The sequence below is a fragment of the Drosophila tropicalis genome, unplaced genomic scaffold (assembly GCF_018151085.1).
Source record: "Drosophila tropicalis isolate 14030-0801.00 unplaced genomic scaffold, ASM1815108v1 contig_158, whole genome shotgun sequence".
NCBI classification, from domain to species: domain Eukaryota; kingdom Metazoa; phylum Arthropoda; class Insecta; order Diptera; family Drosophilidae; genus Drosophila; species Drosophila tropicalis.
In genome coordinates this window covers 8,915,436-8,937,899 of record NW_027172602.1, presented here as the reverse complement: position 1 = coordinate 8,937,899, position 22,464 = coordinate 8,915,436, and the positions used below count along the sequence as shown (strand labels likewise).

At 38.9% G+C, this 22,464-nt stretch overlaps 1 protein-coding gene across 4 annotated transcripts in view; it reads left to right on the top strand.

Annotated features, from left to right (window-relative positions):
* The first annotated feature begins 8,092 nt into the window (after positions 1–8,092).
* The window catches only part of dpr8 (defective proboscis extension response 8), a 114,091-nt gene continuing 99,719 nt past the window's right edge, over positions 8,093–22,464 (top strand). For all 4 annotated transcript variants that reach the window (XM_068303472.1, XM_068303470.1, XM_068303469.1 and 1 more), the window contains exon 1: positions 8,093–8,774. The gene's annotated coding sequence lies outside the window, so the exon portion shown is untranslated. The remainder of the gene's footprint in view (positions 8,775–22,464) is intronic.

Here is a 22,464-nt window from a genome sequence, read left to right as displayed (position 1 = left end):
GAGTTTCTCCTCCTGACATCGCCAAAACGTTCTGGTTTTGGTTAAGGTATTCGAAGCGTTGGCAACTTTTAATGCATACATTTTGTGGGTGGTTCTGGGTGGCAGTGGGTGCCAGTGGATGGGGTGTGGCATATTCAGATTCGATTGGCTTAACGAAGTCGAAATTTCATTGTGAATGCAGGGGCTATTGTTTTGGTATGCCAGCGGCAAGGCAATTCCAGGCAAAGATTAATTATAATTGCTGCTTAGCATTTGAAATTGGTGAGCGAGTTGGGTCTAGGGAAACTACTGATCGATGTTGGCAGTTGTAGTCATCGGTTGTAATTTAAACACTTTCAGTCAACTCAATTTCTGCATTCTGCAGCACAATTTAACTGCTTTGGCCCAGCTCATTTAAAACGCATTTGAAATTTAAATAAAAATTTCAAACTTAAAATAACCAAGCTAATTAGGGTTAATGCGCAGTGCTTAAAGCTGCTGACAGTTATTTATTCACCATTATATACACGTGCACATCTGAGCGGTTTAAAGAAGGACACAGATACGCAAACACACACACACACACATAGAGGCACATGTATGTTGTTATGTGAAGGGCTGTTTGCATTGAATTTGTTTCATTTTCCAGGTGGCAAAAGAAAATTTCAATTAAAAAATTGATACCATTAATTAAAAAGTCAAAGCACCAGGCGCCGCCACCAGTAAATGAAGCTGCAAACACCATCAACACGCACACACATACACATACACACACAAACACATTTACTTCCAGTCACATATATGTACATATGTATGTATGTATATGCAGACACACCTAGAGAAGATTCATTTAAGGTTTTGCATGAACACACAAAGTGAAAGCAAAAGAGTGAAAGAGTGTGGAATCGATGTCAAAAGAAAAAGTTCAAGTAAAAGTAAAAGCTTGTTGCTTAATCAAGACTCTCCACACACGCACATTTGTACGTGGTTAATGTTAAAATGGGCATCCATGTGGTATACTTAATATATTTCTAGACACAATCTATATAAGGATATGTTACGCAAATGTTTTTAGTTTCGATGTTGCGGCTTTAAGAACTACAAACTAAATCCTTTTGGATCTATCGACCACATATTATTTGGCAATTAGGAGAATCATAATTTAAAACATTTATCTACGAGTATTTGGGTAGAAATAATTTCAAATGCAATTATAATTCGTAGAAATGTAAAGATAATTAATCACCCGACAGTTTTGAGAAATTAAGTTTCCAGGTAAAGTTTCAAAATTAATTAAATGGTTGCTTGCTACAATTCTCAGTTATGTAATTAATAAGTGAAGTATTGTGCTATGAAATGCAATTTTCTTTTTCAAATTTACAATATCAGACTCTTTACGAAGAACTATATTATTTCATTTGAAGTATTCTAAGAACCTGAGTTTCGCTCTTCAAAATGAGGACTCAAAATGGTAGCTCCTCTCCTTCTCTTTGGCTACACGGCTTTAATCGTCTGTGTCTTCTAGTTTGTCAACGTTTGCCTGATTATTTCCTAAGCGGAAACTGGTTACTTCTCCCACCAATAGAAACAGCAGCAGCAGCAGTAGCAGCAGCGGCGGCAATTTCTTTCCCCCTAGGCCTAGTCCGGCTCTAAGGTGTGGCGACCTCGCCCCGTTGTTTCAGCAGTGGCAGTGGCAGTGGCAGTAGCAGGAGAACCTTCGCTTTGTTCTAATTGAAAACGAAAATGTAATTAGTTTGCCTACAAACGACAAACGGCAAAACGACAAAGCGACACTGACAATGTCGACGACATACAACGATTCAGGGCGACGCTCTCTTCAAACGAAAAACGCACGCAAAATGTCGCAAAGTTTGTTTAAAAATTACCAAGGCAGCCAGCAAAAAAAAAAAAAAAAAAAAAATAATGAAAGAAAGAATTAAAGAAAAAACGAAAGAAAAAAACCTCAAACCAAACCAACAGAAAGGAAGAACGAGTCAAGGCAGTGGAGACAGTGAGTTTGTGGCAACAATTAGCAGCAAACAGCTGAATGAAGCGGCAAGAACAGCTTATTAAGGAGCAACCTTCAAAACCTTCAGTCCTCCTCCTTCATTCCTGGTTAACCAAAAACGAAATTTACTTTAGACATATGTCGGCAAATATTTACTTGCATACGTAAAGTAACCAGGCTAAAGCCAATGCCAACTAATTTCAAGCGAGGGATCTAAACAGAAGTATTCCATCTAGGAATAGACCTAAAAAGTATGCTACATAAATTGAAATCCATTCCTTAAATGGCAAGATAGCAATAGAAGAAAAATGAATCTATTCTAATAGCCTCTTAAGTCGATCGTCAACTTCAGTAATGTTGAGACAGACTTCTTTCAATTCCAATTCAACGTTGTGCAACTTCTCTTAAGGCAGATTTTTGAATTCTGTTCTCGTATTGCACACGAAAGAAATGAGCGAGTAGCAAGGAACGGGTTAGGGATATAAACAGGGCAAGGGCACGACGAATGCCTTTTGCAAAGTGTGTTATGCCAACAATTTAGCTCTGGTTCAACATCATCCGAGAGCTATCTACGCCTATGGCTTATACTGGGAAGCCAACAAAAGCTGACTTGCCTCAACCCCACCATTTTAACAGTATGCAAACAATTTTCCAAGTTTTGCAAGTGATAGGCACCGGTTTGGCATTGATTTCCGGTAAAGCTACCGAGCCCTACCAAGCTATCCACCTACCTACCTACCTACATTTTCAGCTGGATGATGCTGGATAGCTGCTTTGAAGTCAAGTAAGTAGATGGTGAAATTGTGCAAAACAGTTGCAAAAGAGTGACCAAAATTAGAAAGCGAAATCAACTTGGCAGCTGTTGCTTTTGCATTTTGCCGAAAAATCTACTATATACATATGTGTGTATATTGAACTGTCGGGTATTGATGCCGCTGGGCAATTAGTGAAAAATATCAATTGCCTTGTCAATGCCAAAATGGGGGAACATTAGAGACAAGAGCGAAAAGAGACCAGAGAACAGAGAACAGAGACCGGAGACCGGACATCGAACACCGGAGGCTCATGAACTCCGTTGTAAACCCGTGCTAAGCTATGGGTAAACGCGGTCATAATTATGCGATGCACATTGCCGATTGCCTTGTGCGGTCTATGGCTATCATTTTGACTGGCGAATGAGGCGAATGAGGCGTGGCATGTCCTGGTCAACGCTACTGACCACAAAACGCGCCGCTGCGTAAATGTAACAGCAATGAGCGGTTTTACAGTTGAGTGAATTAATCCAACGTATTCCACAATATTCACCGATTACACTCAGCGATCAAACACATGAGAGCAAAACAGATGAACAATAAATAAATATATCAAAATAAATTACTAATTATAAGTATATATGAAAAGAGAGCGAGAGAGACTATTGATGTCAACTTTTAATATTTTGGCGTTAGGAAACATTTTGTTTTAGCATTGCACTTTATTTCACCCATACAAAAAGGAAAGTCTGCTATAATATTTCTTGAAGTGTAAACTCTTGCAGTATCCCTCGTACACACACACACACACAAGTGCTCGCATACATACATACACATGTGCCTCACATATACTGAGACCAATTATCATGTTTCAATTTGCATTTGTAAGCACTGCAGTTGCAGTGGCAGTCGACGTTGCCGTAGCCGCTGCTCTTGCTGTTGCAGTTGCAGTTGCAGTTGCAATTCAGGTCTCAGCATGCAGCATAGAGAGTAGAGTAGAACCGATTGCCGCTAAAGTCCGGACGTTTGGTCCTATATTGTGCATTGGGCATTTGGCATTTATTACAAATGGTCGTAGAGTCTGTCGTTCGGTTGGTTCTCTGGCTTTTGGGTCTGTCAGTATGTCAGCCTGTTTGTTGGCTACTACCTCTTTCTTTCCTCTCTCTCTCTCTCTCTCTCTCTCTCTCGTCGTGCATTCATCGGAACACACCGAAAATGGCGTCATTTCCGCACCTGACGCGTTTTACAAATCAACGCAAATTTCTCAAAAAACGTTTTTGGCGGGCCAGATGGCGGGGCTGGTGAGGGGTAGTTGGAGGCGGCAATTTTGTTAACGAAAAAATATGCATATTGCCCTCCTCGTCTTGCCCTGCCCTGTCTGCCAACCAGCCAGGCTATTCGTTTAGCATTGTGTTTGCCGTTGTTGTTTCTATTGTTGTTACCATTGTGGTTTGTTATTGGCCGCTGATAAAATCATCAATAAATTAAAAATGAAACTAGGTAAAGTTAACCAACCCCTCCCACCCACTAAACATTACTCCCACTCCCCAAACAACTGGTGGGCCTCATAGGTTGTCTGCCACTTGGCACAGGCCAGGGACACGCCCCTCTCCTCTCAGTCAGTCTGCCGACCATAACATCCGTTGGCAGTTAAATGCCAGAATGCTGCCTAGTGGCGTCTGTGGCCGGCGTCCATCTATGTGAATGTGTGTGCGTGTGTGTGTGCGTTAGAGTGACTGTACTTGTGTGTGCGTGTATGCTGAAAAGCATTTGTATTTGACCAAAAGGTCGTCGCCATCACAAAACTTTTGGATAATGCCTGGGCCCAAGCAGTTGTTGCACTTGCTATATGCATAAAACTAACACTTAAGGGCGAAAAGAAATATTTCCATCAATTTTCTTTTTTTCGTGTTAAAGGCATTTTAAATTTACCATTAAATTTAATGCGAATTAAAAGTCGATTGCAGCGAGATTAGTTCATTGGAATAATAAGACGGGCTAACTAATCTTTAGCAGGTTATTGTCAAAAGGAGTAGCTAAGATATGGTAAGAATAAGGAGAAAATCAGGTAAGAATCCATTCGGTGGTCTATCAAGGATTACGTTCCTATATTTTAAGGCTTAATCAATGGCCTCTTTTGATTCTGTTTTTTTATGCATTTTTGAATTGGACTTTTCTATATCTGTCTCTAAAAACTATTCAATAAATTTTGATATACGATTTCTCTAGTTCTTTGGACTACATAGTTAACTTAGTATCTTTGGTAATCAAAGACTTTCTGGTGTTTGACAGTCATATATGTATATGTATAGGATGTGTATGTGTTTAGTAATTGCATTGGTTTTTCTTTTGTTATTATTATCGTAAATTTGAGTTTTACATTGATCATTTACAGATTTAATGAAACATTTGAGAAAACGTAAAATTTAATTGATTTACATGCAACAAAAAGACAAAACAGACAAAAACCAAATGGCAATTACTTGCTAGAAAATACAAATTTGTCATCATACTTATCTATGTAAATATGTATATGTATCTGAATAATTTAAGTAATTATAATGATTACTATACACACATATACATATACATATATGTACATAGTCATGGTAGAATCTTTTTGTCTTATCGACAATGGCCAAGTAAGAAATGAGAATTGGTTGGCCTAGTTCTTTAGCTGCTTTGCTTTCTGTTTAATCAAACCTGAAACGCAATTAAATGTGCGCATCGTCACGACGCGTCGTCCGCCAAAAACAAAAAACACAATGGACCAACCGACTGGGTAACAGGGCGACAGGGCGAGAGAACGACCGAAAGACACAAAGACCGTAAGACCGACCGACCAACTGAGCACCCAATCCATTCCATTTCAAGTCCAAAAATGTTGCACTAATGAGGCGCATGCCTCTGCGTTCTACAACCGTTTCGCCTCGCAACCGTTTCGCAGTCGCGGAATTGTCAACAGCAAAACAATATACAAATAAATTGTATTTTATTTCACTTAAGTTGAAAGGCATAGCGCGCCAAGGAGTAGAAGAAGCTCGTCCAGCTCCTCTGTCTTTTGGCATCTTCCAAAAATAAGAAAAGACACAGAGTAAAACGAAACGAAGATGTTGCTATAGTAAGCTATTGAGGATAAGGACGGGTGAGGTGTGGTGTAGTGTTGAGGCGGTGCGGGAGTATACTGAGTGTGTGTACTGAGCCATAGAGTCATGGTCGCCAAGGCGTCCAGGTAAGCGCCAGTTGCTGACAATGCCATGTCGTCGGTTGTCGGTCGTCGGTTGTAGTTGCATTTCGTGGCTGTTGCATTAAGACAAAAGAGGCGGCCAGAACAATGACAATAGATGGTGGCACTACCAGCAACAGCACCAGCAACAGCAACAGCTCTAGCTCCAGCTCCAGCCACGCGCTACAGATAAGCAACAGCAACAATGCAAAAGTCAACGGCAGCAACGGCAGCAACAACTACAGGAACATTAAGAGGCAACACAGAATGTTGCCTGTTATTCACAATGGCAAAAGTGGCATACACTTATAGAAATGAATTACAACAATTTGCTCATTGAAAATATTTCGTGATTTCAGATAACCCCTTGACTGGCATCACAATTTAAGATATGCAGACAGATGCTGTTGCAATTCTCGACAAAATGTCAAAGTTTTGTGTTCTGTTTTTAAAGAGTGGAATTCAATAACAATAAATCATCTCGTTAATTATCAAATAATTTATTTTCACATAAAGGAAAGACAGAAAATATAAGCGAAATATCAATACCCTAGTTGATTTTTATCTCGACAAGAGGGTATCACAAACTACAATAAGGAAGAGTAATCCATTTCGATATTTCAATCACCAGTATACATTTCAATATTGAGATGATAAATTAAACTGTTTAACAAGTTTAAGTAACAGTATTATCTCCAATTTTCAAAGGCCGAAATAAACAGAGATCTCAGAGTGTGATTATTATTAAGCAATTGACATCGATTAAAAGTTTATAGCGATTTTCTATGATCGCTTTCTGTGGTTACTTTCTGTTAAGAACAAGTGTATTGCCCACATGAATCCGAAAGTCAAGTGAATTTATTGCGGTGAAACGCATAAATGTTGAAAGTTTTCTTCAATGTTGCCGAAGCTGCCGCCCTTTGTGCATGCAGTCAACTCCTTAGCGAGTTACCATGCCAAGCAACAACAACATGCAACAGAGTTGCTCAAGTTGCCAAGTTCTCAGGCTTTTTTGCAATTTTCTTAATGACAAACATACCGTGCAAAAAAAAACAACAACAAAAACAAGCGTGAAACAAAGTGAATACCCTGCCAAAAGGCTTAGGAACCGGTCAACTGAGGACCCCTGAGATGCATACGCAAAGTGAAGCGCGCAGTGATATATAAGAAAGAGAAACAACGTTCCCGTCCCGCCTCGCTCAACAACCCAACTACACGACCCGCCCCACACCACCCCAACCCACCCCACCCCACCCCTTCAATGCAATGAGCAAAAGTGGGTGGATAAGTGTACTGGTAGGTGATGCCTGGCATCTTAATTTGCATGCCACACATATATACATGTGTACGTGTGTACTTGTGTGCGTGTGTGTAATTTATTTGTTGCCGCTGACGCTAAAAATTCCCTTGAACTTGCCCAGCCAACCAGCCAGCCAGCCAGCGAGCCAAAAAGGAAGCCAAAGGCGCGACGACTCCGCTATCAACGGTGGCCATAGTCATGCTTACCGAAATGTCCTAGACGCACTGAAGCCAATCGGTTCCACATAGGTTCCACAATAGAGATGTTAGTACTGGTGATGGTTAACATCATTGATAAGACACCGAATGTAATCTATAGAGTGAACTAGTTTTTGCAAATTCCGAGTTGGTAGTCAATGCAAACGATATTGTTCTCTTTCGATTTGCTCCACTTTTCCATGTGACAGTGTGAGTTTTTGTATTCACAAAATGGAATATGCGAATGTATTCGTTAAGTCGCTCATCTCCAATGTTAAATGGCATCCACAATTTGGCCTGTTCACGGCTGCGCTGTGAAACCCAACGCCCACACGATGGCCATTCGTTATGCATATGACGAGCCAAAAACCGACGACACCAAGGAGTCGCAACGGCCACGATGAGGACGATAAGGACGACGACGCTGACGATGATGACGAAATATAACGACGAGGCTAGAGGGCCGCCAAAGTATCTCGACCTGAGCGGCAAAGGTGCACCATATACACGTCCGTGAACCGGACCGACTGTGTGGAACGCATTACGAACCGCATGCCGCGCTGCCATCATTGTACCCATTGGCCGAGTTTTGTGTCTGCACGACATTTCAGTTTCGTTTAGGATATCGAACGTAGCGGTTTGCCTTCCATGAGACGAGCCCGACATTCTAATATAGAGTATTGCTTGCAGTCAGTCAGTCAGACTAGTGTGTGTCATCAAATATTTCAAATTGCCGCCGCAGTTCCTTCGTTTGCTCGTTCGCTCGCAGGCACGCACGCACGGATATCGTCAAACAGTCAGTTATTCATTCTCTCAGTCAGTCAGTCAGTCAGTCAGTCATCTAATCGGTGTTTACGGTGTGATTGCCGTGTTACGGTTCGTCGTTTCGGTTGCTTATTATCGTGCCGTAGTTGTTTTTGTTGCCCATTCGCAGCCGCCTTTTCTTTGTTGTGTTTGTTGTTATCTCAACTGTTTTTTTTGTTGTTGTTTTTCTTCCTCTTCTTGTTTGTTTGTTTTGGGCAAAACAAAACAAAACAAAAAAGGCAATAAATTAAAAAAAGCCAAAAAAAATTGAAAATAAATCAAATTAAAAGCCCGTCTTAAATGAGAAAATAAATAAATATATAGAATAAATACAAAGGAAAGTGAAATGTAAACAACAATGAGAAAAGGCAAAAAAGTGTTAAAGAAATTATTGTTGTTGATGCACCACAATTGCCGCCACAGCCAGAGCTTTGAAGAGTGCAACGACCATCCACATCAATTGCAGCCAGAAGACAGCAACAAGGCCAAGGAGAATATCTAAAACAAAGTGTGTAGCATACTTTTTTGGGCCTAGCCCAATGTAAATCTTATTTCATAAAAGCAAACTAAATGCGAGGGTGTTTCTCTCAAGTTCTGTGTGAGTGTGTGTGAGTGAGTGTGAGTGTGTGTGAGTTTGTTTGTGTTTGTGCCAAATGCCTGACCAGGCCTAACAAATTTAATATTGCTTAACCACTCAAATTGAAATTATAAACAAGTTTATATTTATATCAAACCTGAATCGAATCAAAAGAAACCTAATGAAAATATTCAGTCAACTGTTCCATGGAAATTGTAGACCCACCTGGGAGCCCTAAGGGCATCAGAAATCAAGCAACTTTTTCTTTACCATTGCCTACTTTTTGCTTTTTTTTTGCTCCCTTTTTTTGTTCCACCATTTTCTTACGTGTGTCGTTTCCTTTTGGATTTTTTCTTTTGTTTTGTTCCGTTTTTGGCTACTTTCTATAAAATTGAAGGCAAATCCGATTTTAAGGCAACAACTTTCAATGAATTTATTCGAACTTTGTTAGCATTGCTGTTGTATTTCATCGAATCAACAACGATAGCAGCCAACAGGAGCAAAAAAAGGAAAAAAAAAAAAAAAATTGTGATAATTTAATCTGGTTTTCGAGGCCTCCGAGTCAGGGAGCCAGGGAGTTAGACTGAGTCGTCCTAGCCAGTCATCCCCATGGGGGTTGTAGGCCCAGACTTTTGGTCGCGTCTAAGCAAATTAAAAACTTTTGCTCCCGGGGTTTGCTCTTTTCTTTTCTTTCCACTTTTCTTCTTTTTTTTCCTTTTTTTTTCGCTTTTTTTTTATTTTATTTTTTATATTTTATTTGCTGCCAAAGACTTTTGTCATGTCGACAAACAGACAGAGAGACAGACAGATATATATGAATGTATATGTATATGTGTATGTATATGTGTATGGTTTTATTTGGTGTATATTGTATATGCATAAATTCGTTTGGTTTATGCCAAAAATCCAGTCAGGGGCCATAAACTCCGCCTTCAATTTGAAGCAATAAAATAAGCAAAATGTGAAATAAATGCGAGAGCTGACGAAATATGTTGAATAGATGACTTTTGGGTATTCGTATATGAAGTGCAAATGTTAGGCAAAAAAAAAAAGAAAACAAAACGAAAATAAGAAACACCAGCAAATACATACATATGTATGTATGTATGTATATGTATTTATACATACATATGTACGTATATCGATATAATATACATTTTTGCACTGCCCATAAAAGTCACTCCCAACTAGAGTGAGTCAAATGATACGCTTACGCATAGATATCGCAGCAGAGGCATATAAATATGCAAGAGGATTTTATGGCCCCGAAGGTGTTCAACATACTATATTCCATTCCCTTCTACCATCCCAACCATTCCTTCTTAACATTTACAACAAGAATAACAGCAGCTGCAACACCTGCTCAGTCTGCTTAGATTGGTGTTAGCTTTAGGCTTGCTCTGGGTATCATCCTTATTCTTATCCACCGTTCATTTGCTCTTTTCTATAGGATAACAGCTGGCATTGCCTGATTAAAGTGCCAGTACGGCAAACACACACCCACACACACACACACACACACACATATACACATACACCTTACATACACAGAATCGCAAATTCGCTAAAGTCAAAACTCAAACTCAAACTCAAAACTCGAAACTTTTTCAACCGCGCGTTGACGTTACGCCTTCACCAACGCCTACGCCTCTGCCTAGACACTTGCTCCCCCTCCCCACCCTTGCCATACTTTGGAAAGCCACGCCAATACGGGCGAAAAACGCAAAGGCAAAGGCAAAGAAAGGCGGGCGCTAAGTAGCAGGTAAGTGCGGCAATAAAAATAAATGGCAATCGCGAGATGTGGCATCAAATTCTTGTTACGCTGCTTTCTCTTACTTACCCACTCACTCACTCACACTCTCTCCAGAACTTTTTTGTGATAGAAGAACCGAAAGACGAAGAGTCATATAACCTATCGGTTGTTGGATCAAAGCATTTTAGGGAAAACCCTGAAACAATTCAAGTTGAAACTTCCTTCACGGCTTCACATGTCGAAGAACTTAATCGAAATCGAACAAGCTATATACCATCGATAGTCAATTAAAACTAAAGAACTACATTTCCTTTATAGTCAATGCAAATGCCGTATACACGGGAACAAATATCGTTGACAGCCTCCAATGGTAATACATAGAGATTAGAATCAATTTTTCCATCTCTCGGTACTTAAATTGTATGCTAACAAATTCTGTGTTTGATATCATTTGAAATCGCGGCATTGTGCAGCTATGTTGGTATGCGGTTTAAACGGTTCCACTATATTTTGATCCACTTTGTCTTGCATTACCGATTGTCAGATATAACCACACATACACCGACACACACACACTCACACAGGTTGTTTGTGACGCAGTTTTAATGCCAACTGAATTTATTTCGAACTACAAATGGAAACGGCGCCTTAACCTGGCCACAATCGACAGTTTGTTATATACTCTACCTGTGCGTCAGACAAAACTGACTAACTGACTAACTGACTGACTGGCTGGCTGGCTTTTGGGTTTTGTTTTTTTTTTTGGCTTTTGCTTATATTGTAAATGCCATAAAAAGCTCCATTATGCCGCTAAATGTGTTGCCGTATTTCGTATTTGGTTTGTCGAGTCGAGCGGAGGCCAACTGGAATGGCCATATGGGTAATAACTGTCTGTCTTCCTTTACCAGACTTCCTCGACCTCTTATATGATTCAACTGCTCCGCACTTATTTGCATTGTAATGCCAAACTGTGTGATCACTCATACATACAAACATATGTACAATAGTCTTTCTTTTCAAATGTATTTCAGGTTTCGCAGGTGTCGACAGTTTATGTCCTTTATTTTTTTTTTTCCTTCTCTTCTTTGGTATCGTATTATCTGAATTGTGATTGCTGGCGATTATGACTGTGGCTGTGAATATAAAAGATCCCAAAAGATTAATATAATGCATGTATTTGTGAGCCAGCAAATGAATGTGTGAATCGTGAGAACTCAGTGAATGAATACAGTGAATACAAAGTACTGAGACACCAATAAATTACATTTCTAGGGATATATTTAATCAATTCATACATCCAATTTCGATTTGATTAAGTGTTAATGGCATAATTAAATTTATTCAAATATTTATTTCGCTTGGTTTAAGTATTTTTTCCCAGAAGTGTGTAAAATTACATTCCTTTGGGTTTCTTTCCCTGATTCATATGATTTTTGTATAATAATTTGAATAGATTTGAGTATCAGTCATTTTATTAAGATGTATTCAGCGTTTTGGGTATAATCACATAATTTTTTGTACCTGATTTGTTACTTTGTCTAGCATTGCGCTTTCTGCTCTTCATTATTCATCAATCACTGAAGTCATTTGATTTTTATTCTCATTTCACTCATTTGCTAGAGAATATGCAAGAAAGACAGATGGGCAGTCAGACTGAACAAACGAATGAATAAATGAATGAATGAAAGAACGAATGAACGGGCAAACGAACGGACGAAAGAAAGAGAGAAAAAGAAAACCAATAAACTTGTTTGTATTTGTATTGCACTTATGCGCTGATTGCTTTTCAGCGCAATTTGCTTTTAAGCGATTTCAGCTGCCCCACGCAAACCTAGCGAACTAAACTGTTTCATGCATTTTGGTTAGTTAAGACGAAGCTCATCAGCGCTTTGCTTTCACTTTTTTTTTTGTGCTCCCTCTCATCCTTATCCTGTTGCCCTTTTTCTAACTCTACTGTTCACTGCATTTCCTTCTCTTTCTGTCTTTCACTTTCTATGTATATCTACGTGTCTCTGATTCCGCCCAACTCTATCTCATCACGGAGTGAAGTGAAGTTTTTCCAAGACAGCTACAAAAGCATAAGGTCCAAAGTCTGGCTATGACAAGTTGTTTTATACCCTTACCAATTTGGCCATTGTATTTTAGATTAATTTTCTTCGAAAAAGTTCTTTTGATTCATATAATATTCAATAAATTGTGACTTAAGGTATTTATTTTGCAATAAAAACTTGATTATTAGGGCCTTCAAGTTTCGTTTCACTCTGGTCAAGTAAATGTATATTTTATATGGTCGATGATGATTTCCTGGCAAAGTTGCAACCTTCTAGCCCAAGTGAAACTAATCCATTTCGGAACGTTAGAAACGTAACAGAAAAAAGCATTGAAAGAACACCTTACCACTTGGCGTTGTTTGCCAACCTCACTCCCACACACACAAACTCCCACATAAACAAACGTAGGATCCCCTTCCTCCCTTCCTCCCTTCTTTCTTCATCAAGCACACAAACACATAGACAAACACTAACTCTCACTTACATATATGCTATGCACTGTGTCTATGTCTATGTCTATATCTATGTCTATGTCTATGTCCATGTCGGTGGCCATGTTCACTTCGCTTGTTCATTTTCAATTTCGTTTACAGCATGAAGAGAATTTTAGTTGTATACCCTAACCAAGGGTTGCATGGATTCGATTCACTACTTTATATATTTATATGCTGGACTAACTCAAGTTTTTCATTTCTTCTGTTTGAAATTATCTGCACGATATAGACCTTTAAAAACTTGACATGACTGGATTTATGGATGTTAGGGTATAAAAACAATGGCAGTGCTTTCTTCTAACTCGTTGGATGTCTTGAACGTTTTGTTTCATTTTATTTCATCTTCATTTTCCTTTTTTTTTTGCTTTGCGCCAACCGCTTGCCGTCCATCCTTTCTTGGTTGTCGTCGTTTTAGTTTCAGCCCAGCCTGTCACTGCCTAGTTACTTTAAAACATATCTATCTTTTAGATACAAAAACAATTTCTCTTTTTTCTATTTTTTAGTTGTTATTCTTGTGCTGCTTGTATCTCTCTCTTTGCTATTCCTGTTCGTGCCACATTGTCAGTTGTTGTTGTTGCTGGGAATAGCAAATCGAAATCGGATCTATAATTTAACTCTCTTTACCATGATTTCACTTATTTGACCGATGTTTATGCCCCTCGGTATCGACCATGGACGTTGAATTAATGAATAAAATCAGACTGAAATGAAAACGAACACTAGCGGCGAAGCGGAAGTTTGAAAAGTTGTTTTTTCTCTTTGTGCTTTGCAGTTTTCAAAAATGAAATGCAACTTATATATGTTGCCACATTATGTGGGCCCCGAGAACAAAATTGCACAGAAATTTGCAATTACATTTTCGGTTTTTTTTTTTTTTCGTTTGTAATTAGCAACGATTTAAACGAGTGTTGAATTGGTTACTGCAGGGCTTGACAAGCCACAGCGAGATAAGAGATGTAGAATTTATGGAATGAACTATATAAATTAAGTTTATATATATCTTTAGTTAATGGAACAATCAAATTCCAACGATTAAACATATAATTTATGTAATAAATGAAATATTTTAGTTAGCGCGATATGATAATGATAAAATAGTTTTCATTTAATAAATTATTTAATTTTTATTGTTGATGTTCAAGCTGCAGCTGCAGTGGCTCTAATCGGTGTGCTGATACTGTTTGGCCCAAAAAAGTATGCTACAAGAAATTGTTGCCATTGCTGTCATTGTTGCCGTGCTGCGATTTCAATAAACGGCAAATGCAAAGCGAAATGAAAAGAAATGAACGCGAAGGGTGAGAGAGGCAAAAATAGCAGGAGCGAAACGGAGTGGGTGGTTTGGCTGCTGAGAGAAGTCCTACAGAATGAAAAAGAACAACATTTCTGTCATTCCTATTGCCATTTCTTGCCAACTTTCGCTCTTCCACTTTCTTTCTGTCTCCACATATTTCTATCTTTTTTTCCCAATGTGTATCTCTTTCTCTCTCTCCCGATCTGGGTCTCCATTTTCGGCATTTTTGTTTATTGTCATTCCTGTGCCTGGACTTTTTAGTGCTGCAAAGAATGCTGGTGGAAAGCAAAAAGAAGGTTGCAATTCCTGCTGCATTATCCTTTATTATATTGCCGGCATTAACGTTTCCGTTTGTGGATGCCACACACACACACACACGCACACACACACACACAGAGACACACAACCCTTCGTGGCTTATTCTTGCCAAGGATTTAACCAGCTTGTATGTTGTATGTTTATCACAAACCAAAAAAAAAAAAAAAAAAAGTGGCCACATTTGGTTAGAGTCTACATTTCTTTCTACTTCGTTCGTTTTGTCCCTCTCTCTTTTGCTCCCTTTTATGCCCTCTATCATTGCTTAAACACGCAATTGCCGTCTTTAAATATTAAATAGGCCAATGCACGCACACAGCATGAGGCCAAGATATTCATAACCTCGACCTCATCTTCCCTATCCACTCACATTTTCCTGGGTCCAGAAACCGAGTCACAAAACACACAAAGAACGAATCGGTGAGAGAATAGTCCGACGAGCCCGTCTATTGCCCAGCTGGAGTCTGGGTTAAGTGCGGCATTAACAATCAATTACAAGCATTACGAGCCGTAAAACTGACGCATTGACCAAAAACAATTGCACTCCATCGAGTGAGAAGTCTGTTTGTGTGTGGGAATGTGATCCATATACATCCAGAGAGAGATGGAGTGGGAGAGACAGAAACAGAGAAGGGACATGAAAAAAAGGGAAGAACTCAGCAAAGTGAAAAATGTTGCGTGCTAAAATGAACTTATGAATGCCTACAGTATGTCCTCCAGTTGGGGTACATTAGCTAGCCAATTCTTTTGAAACATAAATAGTTCAAAAACTCCAAACTTGTGTCTTTCATATTACAAGATCTGAGATTTGTATGTTTTAAAATGTTTTCAACCCTCTGATAGCTTTTTCTTCAAGTGCATTTTCAATTCGATGATAATGATGATGATTTTGATGTTGTTGCTGTTCCTAAAACGGCATAAAAATAAACGATGTTGACCAACAATACAAATAAATTTTGTTGTGGCCAAGTCAACACACACGTAATATACCAGCAGAAGATGAAAGCAACACAGAAAATTGAAGGGACGGAGCATATGGGACAGACAAACAGAGACAGAGAGAGGGAAAGGCAGTCATCTGGCTAGAGTGCCTTTGGCATTGTGTACAGATTTATGCCTGCTATGACTCCGTCTTCATCTTGGACTTCAGCTTCAATTCTGTCTGAATCTTTAACTTCAAACAAAGCTCCACATATGTATGTGTGTGCATATGTATCTACCCCATCGTCCCTGTTCATTTGTGGTCCCTAACAAATGAATCCTCCTTTTTCTTGTCCATGTTTTCTTAAGCCATAAAAAAATGAGCTGCTTTGCTTAAGTTTCGACCAAGCAACTTGGCCACTTTAATGGTCATTCTCTTTTGCCCTGTTATGTTGATTATAACCGGGAATGATCCCCGCTTCATCCGCACCATCTAAAACCAAGCGCCGTGACAGCTTCTGACGGCTTTTTTATTCACAAAAATTGTGTACAAAAATACGCAGAAAAAAAAGAAACGGAAAAGAGAAAAAGACCCAATAAATAATTTAGGAAATTTTAAATATTCTGACTGACTGTGCGGAAAGGTGTAAAGCCTGATGAGGGTTAAGCGTTCACTTCATGTGTGTCTGTGTGCTCGTATGTGTGTGTGTGTGAGTATATATTTATATATTTGTATGTATGTGTGTGTGTGTGTGTCTGTATGCTGTGCCAGCGGAAATGTTTGTTCCGCTGACAGAGCACAAACCAGTAATAACAACAGTCTAAAGTGCTCGCACTATGGGACAAATTTTGCGCTATATTTTCATATTGTATATCTTTTTGGCTAGTGCTTTCGACCCATGGTAGCTGGCGAGGCAAGGGGGCGCAGCTAAGCCTAGATGTAAGAGGTCAACAATGGCGTCCAGCAGTTGGTTTTTATACCCTACATAAAAGTCAACCCATGGCGTATACTTAATTTATCATCAAGCTATTCATGTGCATATGTATGTGTATATATTCGCCAATTATTGTTTCAACTGTTGTTTTTTGGGCAATGTTTAACTTGTAACCTTAACTCCTCTTTTGCTATAGAGTATCCAAACATCACTTAACTCCATGGAATGCATACAGCTTTTTGTTTCGCTCTTGGTTTTGTTTTGTGTTTCATTTCGGTTATATTGAAATATTTCTTTCGGGCCTCATGCAAATTTAATGCGCCGCATACCAAAAGCCAAAACCAAAAACCGAAACTGAAGCCAAAGACCGTCTCTTGGCTCATGTGTGCTAATTGGCCGTTCCAACAGGAGGGAGAAATGCTGTGAGAGAGTGGGTTTAACGAGAGAGAGAGAGAGGGAGCGAGAGAAGGAGGGTCAGCTAGATGGTAGAATGGTTGATGGGAGGGTCAGTGACTAGGTATTATGGAGCTTCAGCCAAAGTCAGTTAATTATTTAACATTTTGCTAAGCCGTAAAACGGTTACATGCAGTTCGACCGCAATCGACCAACTAAGCAGATTATAAATCCCCGAAATATATATATTATAGGTATATGTGTATTTCATGTTCCCTACCTAAATCGGTATATAGTTGACGTGATGGAGATGCCTTAAATATATGGTTATCGTTAAGTTTTAATTCTCAACTAGTTTTCGCATTGGCAATAAGTCATATGCCCAAACTTTGTTATCGCTTATCGATTTGAGCAATTGTTGTTGTTGATGTTATTGTTGATGATGGTTGAACAAGTCCTTTACCCTTTAGATCACAGATAACAAAGCTGGTATTTAATTCTGTCATAGACACTCCCGTACCTTTTGACCCACGCCCACGCTCACGCCTCTGCCCACGCCTCTTATTACGTTCTGTTCTGCGGTTAAAGAGGACAAACAGACATTGGGGCAAAGGCTGCCAAAAGCTGTGCGGTTTTCTTTGCTTTTCGGTGTATTTTTATATGCTCTTTTGTTGTTGTTGTTGTTTTTTTTTTTTTTTTGTTTTTGTTGGGCTGTCACTATCAGTGAAAAGGAAGCAAATGGTAAAATGCTTAAAGCGGTTGGACTGTGATATTTTTTTTGTATTTTTTAGCCTAAGGAAGGCAACCGGAAGCGCAGCACTGCGTTTACTTCCGGCTGCCTTATCCGCATCCGCATCCGCATCACCATCATCATCAGGCATCTGCTTTGGCTTACTTTGCTTGGCTTTGTCTTGTTCAGTTGCTTGGTCTCTGACTGCACAGCTCATTTAACATGCCATTTGTTGGGCAATGCCAAAAATGGATTTATTGTTGTAGTTTTGTGTTGCATAAATCATGTCGCTCTTGCCACTTGCCATTTGCCATTTGCCGCCACGCGCCACGCACTTTTCTGTATGGAGCCTTTTTCCCCACTTTGATTGATGCACTCTTGCAAAATGTTTATCCTTTGACCATTTCTCTTTGTCAAATTTGTTTAGCGCAGTTTACAAAAGTTGTGTGTGCGTGAGTGTGTGTGTGTGTGTAAGTGTTTGGTAAACTAATTAAGTATTATTTTAATGTTTTGGCATTAAATAAAAGTTTTATTTTTATATTTTAAAATAAGAAAAAGCAAAAAAAAAAAAAAAGTAAAATAAATGGTCGAGGTAAATCCGAAACAGATTCCAAATCTATTTAAAAGTTATGGCCGCAACTATTTGTGGCCAGCAATGGGAAGCTGCCCACTCATCGTGAAGAGAGCTAGAAATACTTTTTGCAGGACATGGTTAGATATATGCACACATATCCATATATACATATATATATATATATATGTATGTATGTATGTGTGTATCTATGTGGTGGATAGATAGAAGTGATGCATGTATATTTGACCAGGGGCTAAAATGCAAAACTGCGACATGGACTGGACATGGTCTCAAGTGTTGTGTCCAGTTCTAGTTCATTTTTCTCTGTCTCTCACTCTCTCTCTCTCCCTCTCTCTCCTTCTCTAGTTTTAAAAGTGGCGCTGTTGATGATGCTGGGTGACGTTGCCAAAACTTTTTGACACTTTAAAAACTTTGCTTACACACACACACACACACACACACACATACATGCACATACCTCCAGTGCGACAATTCACATATTTGCCTAGCCTGGTTTTGAAAGTTAACGTTAAATGGTTTTAAAGGTTTCGGTTCTACTACATACACACACACATACATACATACATGCTACATATATGCCAGGCCAACTTGTTGGTTGGTTGGTTGCCTCGTTGTTGTTGCTTTCATGTAAAGTTGTCCATTAGCAGTTGCCTCACCTTTTACCCTTCTTACTCTTCCATCTCCTCTTCTCTTCGTTCCATTTCTTTTTGGATATTCGGTTTTGTTTTTTCGAGTCGACAGTTTGTGGCTTCTTCCCATCGGCTTCTGTTGTGCACTCCTCCTGCCCCTTCCCGCCGCTTCACACAGCTTCCAGTGTTTCCTGTGCCCATGTTGGTTTGGTTTTACCCTCAACTGGCACATTTGCCAATAACTTTGCCATGCAATGCGACAAATTTTTTTCTATTAGCCAACCCCAACACAAGAAAAAGAAAGAAAGGGAGGTAAAAAAAAAGAAAGTGAACCAACAAAAAAACACACACACAACAAAACTAAAATTTTGTATACTACAAGCATGTTTCTTTTGCTCGCTTTTGGCATACTTGAAGGCTGCTGTCAGGTTTCTTGACTGGCCTTTTCTTTTTTTTTTTTTTTTTTAGACCTTTATGCCTTTCGGTTTGTGTGTAGCAGCTTTTTGTCTCAGCTTTGGTTTTGCCTAATGAGTTGAGTTGATGTGTAAACGCGGGAGGGGGGGTTTTGTTTGAAGTAAATGGCTTACGCCCTATTTAAGTCTTCACACACGTTTTTTTGATTAAAAAAATATCCATGGTCCCTTTATACAATAAAATTTTTCTTTCTCAATAAATTTCCATTTGAATTATCATTTGGAAAAGTTGCTGGAAACAAATTATTTAACTTTAGTAAAAGAATTTTTCTTCATTTCACATTTCAATATTAGAATGCGAGGTCCTTGGGTAATTTTTGAGGTAGTTGAAGTCTAGGATACCAGTTTAGTGAAAGATTTCATACACTCTCTTTAATATAATTCGAACAGTATATGTAATTATAGTAAATTTCAATTACTTCCTTTTTAGTATTCATGATAAATTCGTAGAACTCTTTAGGTTTTTGGACTAGGCTGTAAAATTTTCTTATTTCGTTTCTGTCCTTTTTGGTTGGGTGTACATTTTCTTTTGTTTTGACTTCTTGCTGTTGAGTTTTTTTTCTGTTTTTTCTGTTTTTTTTTTTTTGTGATTTTAATAAACTTTGACATTTTTCTGCGTAATGAAAAGCAATAACGTTTTTTTAATAATCCCCCACTTGCCATTTGTCTGTCCCTAGATGGCTCTCAGTCATGTTGTTGTTTGAACATCATTCAAATATTTGTCCCAATGGTTTGTTCGTAGGTTGGTACGCAAATACCCAATGACCCAGTATTTGTCCAATAGGGTATAGTCAGCTATACAGAAATGTTTGCAACAGTTGAGGTATTATGTCTTTTGAAATCTACTTGATGTACCTGTGAATTAGTTGCCACCCAGTCAAATGAGATGAAGTAATTGAATGATGGGAAAAAGGCAGAGTATCAACAGGTCTAGACGTATTCTTTATGCGTACATCACTAAAAATTTCCATGTGCCGATATGATGTATTTTGTTTTTTCTTTCGATTTTTACAGTTTATTCATTTTTGGCCTGGACACATCATAAAAAAATGTTTATACATGACAAGAGCGAGCGAGGGAGACAAGCAAATGAAATCTCGTAAATGAATCGCTTTATTATGGCCATGTCCTGTTGTTGTTCTGCCTCCACAATAACACAATAACTACACTATATATAAACATACATATGTACATATGTATGTATGTATGTATAGTAGAGTATACATGTAGAATGGTGGCAGTTTTTTTATCGACTACCATTTATTATATATTATTTATTTTTGGATATGTTGGACTCGTTTTTTGTCATCTTACAAGCATTTTTTTTCGCCTTCATTTCTTGGTTGTTGGTTGTTGGTATGTTTGGTTTTTTTTCTTCCTTTTTTTTTTGGTTGGTTGGTTGGTTTGCTTGTGAAATTTATGCTCAATAATTTAATAGGACATCAGTTTTATGGCTTTGCTGCATGCAGCATTAAAATGATGGCAAGGGGTTACACCCAACTGCCACGCACCTACCCACCCCTGCCCCAACACTCGACGACCCGATATGAGGCGCCTACGCATTCGCTTTGCCTATCAATTTTATGAGTGAGAAGGCTTTGGCCAATTTTGCGAAACGCAATCAAACAAATAAACAGCAATGGCAATAACAACAACAACAGCGACAAAAGCAAATAAAATATATTATATACAAAATATATATACATATATAGGAAGGAAAGTCGACCAAGCAAGAGATATACAAAGTGCTAGAATGAAGAATGTGCGAAATGTGGTAGGGGGAGGTGTGGAGAGGGGGATGTGACCTCGACAAGTTGTAAATTCACGTAATTTACTTGATTGCCTTAACACCCTGGCAACCCTGGCCACCTGCCAAGTTGCTGGTGTTGCTGTTGCTGTTGCCGTTGCTGCTGCCATTTTCTGTTGATAAGCTGACAATGGCCCATAATCAACGAAATCGCGCATTATTAAAATTGTGAATAAAAATATCTTACGACTTTTATCTGCCTCCTACACACTTACACACACACACAGACACACATAAACATAACATCTACACTGAAAGAAAATGCATTAGCTTAGTTTGTCTAGCTAATTGTAAAACTCTCATATGTTTCTCCATTGTGCTTGATTACAATGGAATCCCATAAACCTTTAACTCAATTTTCATTACCATTACAAAATGGCCAAAGACACAGAGAGACTTAGAGAGAGAGAGAGAGGGAGCGTCAGATAGTAAGCGGAAACGGAAGCGGGATCTTGTATTAGCGGAAGTTGTTCTACAAGCGACAGACACTACGTGGGCGTGCTACACATTATCATGGCGTGGCACTCCACTTCCCCCTACCCCGTCGACAACTTTGCTGTTCGTTTCGTTTGTTTTTGATTTTGTTTTCCTGTTTTACTTTTTCTTCTTTTGTTTTGTTTTTGTTTTTGGCAAGTGAGTATCAAGCAACTGATTGCCAAGACACCCACACACACACAGACATGCACACACTGACACACATGTGCTCCCATTTCGATTTCCACTTTCTCCTGACCCACCCGTTTGTCATATTCATAACAACATTTAAACATGTGCGCAATTCAATGCCAATGTTTGTGAAAACAAAAGAGCATATTGGACCGAATCTCTAGTAAAAAGGATATACCGGCAAATTGTTTCCATTAAGTCTTTGAAATTCATTTTGTGTAACTGCTGAGAGAGAGAGAGAGAGAGAGAGAGAGAGAGAAAGATAACTGAGGGTAATGTGAAGGATTTATTCAGGATCAAAGATTCAGAATTGATCTTACAAGTCTTCTGTTAATAAACATTTTGGCTTTCTTCCAGTCACCTGAAGATAAAATTTTTCTGAATTTTTGGAACTTCTTTTGATTCACTGACTGATTACAGGGTATACAACTGCCTAGATGCCTATTTAGTTGAAAAAAAGACAGCAGCATTGCCGGTTTTGATTTCTTGTGCCTATGCTTTTCTACCTCCTCCCCACCGTCTCTCTCTACATGCTGTGCTGAGGCTGCTTATGACACGTGCAACGTTG